The sequence below is a fragment of the Gymnogyps californianus genome, chromosome 2 (genome assembly GCF_018139145.2).
Source record: "Gymnogyps californianus isolate 813 chromosome 2, ASM1813914v2, whole genome shotgun sequence".
Lineage (NCBI taxonomy): Eukaryota > Metazoa > Chordata > Aves > Accipitriformes > Cathartidae > Gymnogyps > Gymnogyps californianus.
In genome coordinates, this window is record NC_059472.1 from 96,628,393 (window position 1) to 96,636,653 (window position 8,261).

Below are 8,261 nucleotides of genomic sequence, written 5' to 3' on the forward strand. Positions count from 1 at the left end.
TTACTAAGTACAATCTGTTGTGTATGCACAAACAAATCTTAAATTGATGCTTTCATTGAAATTATTTTGTCTTAAACATACAGATGGTTACTAGCCCTTCTGAAAACCTCAGAAAGGCTACTTGTTGCAAATAGCTCCCTATATTTATTTCAGGACTGATAGGACTCTTAACCCTACATGTATTCTTTAAAGAACACACAAATATAACAGACTTTAAGAGAATACACCTATGAGGAAAATAGAAAGGGATAAAAATATGGTACACTGGTTTTCTACTGAACAAAAATGTGAAGTTTAATAAAATAGTTACTGTACTCCAAAAGTTTGGAAGTGGGGCAGCGCTAATGTATTTACTACCTTGTTTCTGAACACTTTATATCTTTGGAAAGATTAAGAAACCTGGAACTTTCAAATACTTAGCTTTCAGTAGAGTGTCTGCTTTTCTAGTTTAAAAGGGACAGTAGTGTTGTGCATGTGAAATGTCTTAAATGTGAATGTTTTGGAGTGAATAGAAATTTTCAGTCTAATTACTAATTATTTATGAAATGCAAAATTTAAAGGGCACAAAGTTCTGTGTGAGGAATAAGGAATATTTCACATCTTTCCTCATCTGAATGCTTTTCAGCAGTCAGCTTTTAATGCTGACAGGAAGAGTAAATTGCTCAGAGGTTTTGCTGTTAAGATGTCAAAAACACTTTCAGGACTGTTGAAACCACTGGCACCTACTGCACAGCTGAAAATATGGTTAAAATATAACTTACAATCCAGTCATATTGCTTAGTGCTTCAAAATATTATAATGAATTAACCTGTCTGCCTTTATTTTACTCCCCATAAACTGTTTTTTTTTTTCCAAGTGCTAAGGATGCTAATAATATTTGTTTTCTTTAAAAGTATTTAAGTCTTGTTTGGAGAATGTACAAAGTTACGGGCTTTGCAGGGAACAAGGTAAAATATAGGTTTATAAACCTTTCCAGTGTTATATTTTTGGCTTTGAATTGCTTTAAAATGTGGCTGAATACATATGTTCTCATTATTTTCAATGTCTTCAAAAACTTGTCTTTCATGGTTTGGGTTTTTTTGTCTTGTGGCTTTCACTTTCTGCTGATATTTTTTTGCCGTAACAATCATTGTACTTTAGTAGACAATGAAACTACTACATCCGTAAAAGGCAATTTAAACTTCTCCCCCATTGTCTTAAATTATGAGAACTGGTTTCAGGTATTTAAGTCAAATTGAATAACAAAATAATTGAAGATATTTCTCCTAATGTGCCTTGTTACATATATTTTTAGGGGAGAGGATTTTAAAAAACAAATTACCATATCTTCATTCTTGTTCTATTTTTGCTATTTCGAATTAATTTGGTTATTTGATATAATGTCTTACTCAACAGACATTAAAACATTTCCATTTGACAACCTGGAAATGCTTGTCTGGATCAAAACCAACCATTTCATGAAGCACTGTATTCAGTAATTGAGATTCTCATGACTTTACCCCACACTAAACCTTCTTCCCAGTTTCCAAATTTCCTTGAGCATCTCGATTCTTATTTATTGTATAAGGCTATTATGCTACCACTGATCAATGGCTTGCTGTCTTTCACTAAGTTAAATTATAACAGACTACTACTAACTTATGAAATGCATATACAAAACTTTTATTGATGAACTTCATTCTTCATTTTAATTGCAGTGCCAATGAAATAGTTGCCATTGTAACTTTCCTCCTTTGACAAGGAGGCGTCTTTGCAGATGTTACCTTCCTCCAAATAATTTTTATTGCATAGATCATTGTAATCACTTTGAAAACATTTTTAGGTGCTTAGTTGTCTCTGGTTTATATGGCATTATTGCCTGGCAACAATGAATAGGCAGATAATATAATGCCTAAGTGGCTTAACAGAGACAAAGTTATGTATTTGATAGAAAATTGTTTTTAACTATTTCTTGTGAGGAATATATGAGGACAAATAGTTTGTCTATGAAGTATTCTTTGATCATAGCACAAACTGACTGCATAATAACTCCAGCAGTGAAAGGAAGTGTCAGTGGCCTTATGTCTGTGAAACTTTGAAGTTTCATTCCACATCCTTAGAAACAGCATTGTTAAACATAAGGTGCTCTAGTCAGTGCAGTGTATGCATACGTGTGTGTGTATATATATGAATGATGGTTTTGGAGTGTGTTCTGTACCTTACACATACTAACAATTGAAATAACTTTTCCAAGAAAAAGACAATTACTTCAGATAACTTTTTTCTTTTCTCTTGGTATTAGGCTACAAAGATGTCTTGTGTCTGAATGGCACTGATGGTACTCTGGTTTGCTTTGGACAATACAGTGTTGTGCAGATGTCCACACAGGATCTTTTAGTGATACCTTCAAATAACTCTTACTGTCTCTGCATTGTATCATAGGCACATTGTTGCATTTGTTATATGCATAATATTTCTGCATTGTTAATGATTAATTTTTAGTAAAGAACAAATAATACATCAACACAATTTAATCTTTGGAGAAGGGGGCAATACTGAATATAATATTTAATGTGAAGAAGCTTCTACTGCTTTGTTAGAAGCTGCTGTTGTTAAAGATTTAAATATTCCACACACTTCCAGTTTCTCAGTATGATCATAGAATACCAGGTTGGAAGGGACCTCAAGGGTCATCTGGTCCAAACTTTCTTGGCAAAAGCATGGTCTAAACAAGATGGCCCAGCACCCTGTCCAGATGAATCTTAAAATTGTCCAATGTTGGGGAATCCACCACTTCCCTGGAGAGATTATTCCAATGGCTGATTGTTCTCATTGTGAAAAATTTTCCTCTTGTGTCCAATCGGAATCTCCCCAGGAGTAACTTGTACCCATAACCCCTCATCTTTTCCATGTGACTCCTTGTAAAAAGGGAGTCTCCATCTTCTTAGAGGAATCTTTAAAAAGCCACCCTTTAAATACTGGAACATGGTGATAAGGTCTCCCCTAAGCCTTCTTTTCTCAAGGCTGAACAAACCCAGTTCTCTCAGCCTTTCCTCATACGGCAGGCTTCCCAGTCCTTTGATCATCTTTGTGGCCCTTCTCTGGGCCCTCTCCAGCCTGTCCACACCTTCTTTGCATAGCAGGGACCAAAACTGAACACAGTATTCCAGGTGTGGCCTGACAAGCGCTGAGTAGAGGGGGATAATGATGACTTTATCTCTGCTGGTGATACCATTGCTGATGCAATCCAGCATCCTGTTGGCTTTCTTTGCCGCAGCAGCACACTGTTCACTCACATTGAGCTTGTTATCCACCAGGAACCCTAGGTCCCTTTCCACAGAGCTGGTCCCCAGCTGGGTAGATCCCAGCCTGTGCTACACTCCTGGATTATATTTACCCAGGTGCAAGACCTTATATTTGTCCTTGTTGAACTTAAGGTTCTTGTTAGCCTGCTCTTCCAGCCTATCCAGATCTTCCTGCAGGGTGGCTCTCCCTTCCAAAGTGTCCACTTCCCCACTGAGTTTGGTATCATCAGCAGACTTCATCAGGAAACACTTGATCCCATCATCCAGATCACTTATGAAGATATTAAACAGTGTTGGGCCCAGTATTGATCCCTGGGGGACCCCACTTGTGACAGGTTGCCAGTTTGAAAAAGAGCTATTTGCCACCACCCTCTGGGTGCAGCCTGTCAGCCAGTTCCCCACACACCACACAGACCACTTGTCTAGACTGTAAGCATCAGTTTCTCTAGGAGGAGGCTGTGGGAAACCAGCCTTGGAGAAATCCAGGTAGACAATGTCCACCACTTGCCCCACATCAATTGAGCAGGTTACTTTGTCGCAGAAGGCAAACAGGTTTGTCAAGCATGATTTGCCCTTGGTGAATCTGTGCTGGCTTTTCCCAATCATGTGCTTCATTTGACTTGTGATAGGCCCCAGGAGGATTCGTTCCATAACTTTCCCAGGGACTGAAGTAAGACTGATAGGCCTGTAATTTCCTGGATCCTCCTTTAATAAGCCCTTCTTCTAGATGGGGGTGACATTAGCCTTCTTCCAGTCTTCTGGGATGTCCCCCCACCTCCATGACCTCTTAAAGATTACGGAGAGTGGCCTTGCAATGACATCAGCCAGCTCTCTTAACACCCTTGGGTGGATAACGTCAAGGCTCATTGATTTGTAGGGGTCAAGCTCCTGTAATAGTTCGCATACCAGCTCTTCCTTCACTGACGGTGGGTCTGTGTTTGCATTAACCTGGATTTTTGTTCCCAAGGCCTGGGTCCTACAGTGCTGGTAAAGACAGATGTGAAGAAAGTGTTGAGAACCTCTGCCTTTTCAGCGTTGTTAGTGACTAATTCACCTCTCCTGTTTAACAGTGGGCCAATATTTTCCTTCTTTTTCTGCTTGTTGTTCACGTACCTGAAGAACCCTTTCTTGTAGTTTTTGACATCTCTGGCCAATTTAAATTTGAGCTGAGCTTTTGCTTTTCTAACTACATCTCTGCACACCCTGGCAATGCCCTTGTAGTTCTCAATGGGTATTTGTCCGCTTTTCCATCCCTGGTACATTTCTCTTGGTTTTGAGCAGACTCAGAAGCTCGCAGTTAAGCCAAGAGGGTGTCTTGCTCCACCTACTTCCCTTAACTTTAAAGGGGATGAACTGTTTTTGTGCTTCTAGGAGAGTATTCTTGAAAAACTCCCAGCACTCACTAGCTCCTTTATCCTCCATGGAAGCTTCTCACGGAATCCCTCCCAACTGAGCTCTGAGCAAGCTGAAATTTGCTCTTCTAAAATCTAAAACCTTTGTGTTAGTACTAACCTTCAGTGTGCTCAGCAGGATCCCAGACTCCATGATATTGTGATCACTGCAGCCAAGGCTATCACTAACCAAGATATTACAAAGCAGGTTTTCTTGGTTTGTGAGTAGCAAGTCCAGCGGTGCCTCATTCCTGGTTGGCACATCTAGCATTTGTATGAGGAAGAAGTCCTCTATGCATTCCAGGAACTTGATGGATGACATGTGAGCTGTTGTATTGTTCTTCCAACAAATGCCTAGGTCATTGAAGTCACCCATAAGAACCAGGTTCTGCTGACCCGAAGCTTGCCTAAACGACCCCAGTAGTGCTTCATTGGCCTTATCGTCTTGGTTTGGAGGTCGGTAGCAGATGCCTACTGTAAGATCCCCCTTGGAGATGACCCCTCAGATCTTGACCCAGAGGCATTCAATAGGGCTTCCACAATTGCTGTAGTTGACTTCTGTACATTCAAGGTTCTCCTTAACATAGAGCGTGACTCCTCCTCTTCTTCCCTGCCTGCCTTTACGAAACAGCCTATAGCCATCCACCATGATCCTCCAGTCATGTGAGTTGTCCCACCATGTTTCAGTTATTCCTGTGATATCATAACTTTCTGACTAGGCGCAGAGCTCCCGTTCCTCCTGTTTGTTCCCCAGTCTGCGTGCATTGGTAGACATACACTTGAGGTGGTTGGTCTTCTGGTTCTCGTCTTGAGAGGCAGCTAAGGAACATTTGTCGCTGCTCTGGTTGGCCTGGCTTATTCCCCAGATCAAAAAATTTTGTTTTGACTCAAAAACCCCAACTATATTGCAGGAAAAAATCTTCCAAAGAATTTTTGTCTTTCATTTTGTGGGTAATTCTGAGTTTATGAAACTAATCTGTGTACCATGACTAATGATATAATTTGAAGTTTACTGTTGACAGTTTTTTAAAGAAACCAATAATTTAACCAGTTTTGAACGTTCAACATGGACCAAAGAGAGTAGTCCTGATTTTGTGTAAACTAGGTTTCTGTTTTTGAAGTACACTGTTTTTATTACTCTAAAGGAAATAGTATTCCCTTTTCAACATATTGCACATTGATATTTATTTTGCTTACAATTTCTACTTGAATTCTGTTGGGGGGGAGGCATATATAATGCCATTTGAGTGGAAGCTGTAGTGGAGTCTAAGCTCTAATAACTGTAAAAACTGATTTAATTGTTATTTTCTGTTTTAATTTATGTATTTCATGCACTAAGCATATTCTAATAATGCCTTTCCTGCATTAAATCTGAATATTATATCATGAGCAGATTAAGCTGCATGATTTTGTACATAGCCATTCAACATCACACATGTATAATTCCACATAAGCAATTAATTTTATTCTTCAAACACAATAGTACTCCTAAGTGTAATGAAGTGTGGATGAATCAGGGCCAAAAAAAAAAAAAGTATGTGACAAGTCTTACAAAAACAATTGTGAACATGAGAATTTTTTCAGTTACTCTTCTGTTTCTATACGCTTTTTCATCATGTGTGTATTTCAGTTAAGGGGAAAAACGTGGAGATTGGTTGTTAGGATCACAACTGCAACCTAATCTAATTCCAAGCAATTTGAGATAAAATGAAATTCTGAATTTTGTTCATAAATTATAATGGAGTGCTACATCTATATAAATGCTAGAACAACTTTATTTCAGCGTGACCAGAATTTAACATACAACTGCATCAGCATATTGACAGAATATTTCTTTAATTATTTCCTTTTTTTAACCTCTAGATTGGGTGCAGCCCAAGGTGAAAAGACTGTTTAAATCCTCAGCTGTTGCTTCAGAAGGAATAAGTGTTCTTTGTGTACAGGTGAATTTAACACAGCTGAAAATTTGTATTGGGTTAAAAGTCAAATATTTGGTCACACTTTGGTCACCACCACCACAACCTTTAAGGTCAGTGGGAAAAATATTCTGTACTCTGTTACAGCAGTGAAATCTTCAACTGGGCTGCATGAGTTTGTGTACTTAACTGCACATCCTCTGGTGAAAATGAAGTTGTCAAAGAAGGTAGACTTCAACCTGAGTACATACCATTTGATACCTTGTAAGTGAGAAAGATTGTATCCTGACAGCATGCTGTTTCCCACACTGGTGCCTAGAGTTGTACTTGAAATCAGTTTGTCCATTAAGTTTAAATGTGATCACAAAGATATCTCAAAGTCCACAAAGATATGTTACTGCTTAGGGTATTCTCCCAGTACAGCAGTTATACTCTAAAGTAATGATCTAAAAAGGTATTTTCTTTCAGGAACACACTTTTTTCACTTCTAATTATTCATCTTGTAGTTACTGAATGCTTTAGGAAGTTACTGCATGAATACTGGTAAGATTTGTCAGTTGTTAAAGGGAATGGATAGTATGTCCTTTTGTGCTGCTTCTGTGGATTGGGGGAAAAAACCCTATAAGGCAAAGTAAATACTGAAGGGAGATTTTCAATAAAACAAATAATACTTGATTGATATAAATGGCATTCCTTTTGATTTGAGATCTGACTTTCTACGTTTAATTCGGGTATTTAATATCACCATTGTAAAATCTGTTTCTGGATTATCCATCAGTATAACGTATACTGATGAGGCCATTGGAGCTAAAAATCTAAAACCTTTTAAAATTACTTGGCTGAAGGTTTTTACTTGGTTGAAATGTGCTTAACTTTTATATAGATAATGAAGTTTTGAAGGTCCTTAATATTTTTGGGTTTTAGAGAATAATCAGGTATTTAAGTAACTAAACTTTTGACTGTGGCAATATATAGAATAGCACATAATTCTTCAGAAATGCTTACAGAAACCACTAAAGATAGATACCTATTTTAGGGTTAGAAAAAGGCTATAGTATTTGACATCTGTATTGATAACTATAACAGTTGTACTATAAGCTTTACAAATACAGTAAGTATTATAACCATTTGGATTTAGCTGAGCCAATAAGGAGGAGAGGAAAAAGGGAATTTGAAAATCTTTAAAAATGAAAAAGACAAGAAGTATCCATTAGTCCAATGACAAAATTGTGCGCCTCCAATACTGTTTTTCATCAAGCATGACTTAAACAATAGATCATACGCAATGCAGCATAATCTGTCTCCATAAAGTGTCTTGTGGATAGAATGCAGTCTGCAAATTTGTATTGGAAATAAATATTCATATTTTCACTTGATGAAGCTTCCTAAGCTAAAGGATCGTGACCTAGGCATTGTTATGAAGCTCAAGGATAGCAAGAACAGTGATGGAAAAGAGTGATTTAACATATAGTTGATTTATGCTTTGTACAGGACTATATTACACTGAGAAAGAGGTATTCATTTTGAGTTGTGGATGTACTGCATGTTCATGTAACAGTTCAGCTCCAGTTAAAAAAAAAAAAAAGGGTAACATTTAAGCTGTAAATACTGTATACTGTTATCTTTCATTTTTTAAGCAATTTTTTATTTCCCTGTTTGTGTACAGTTCT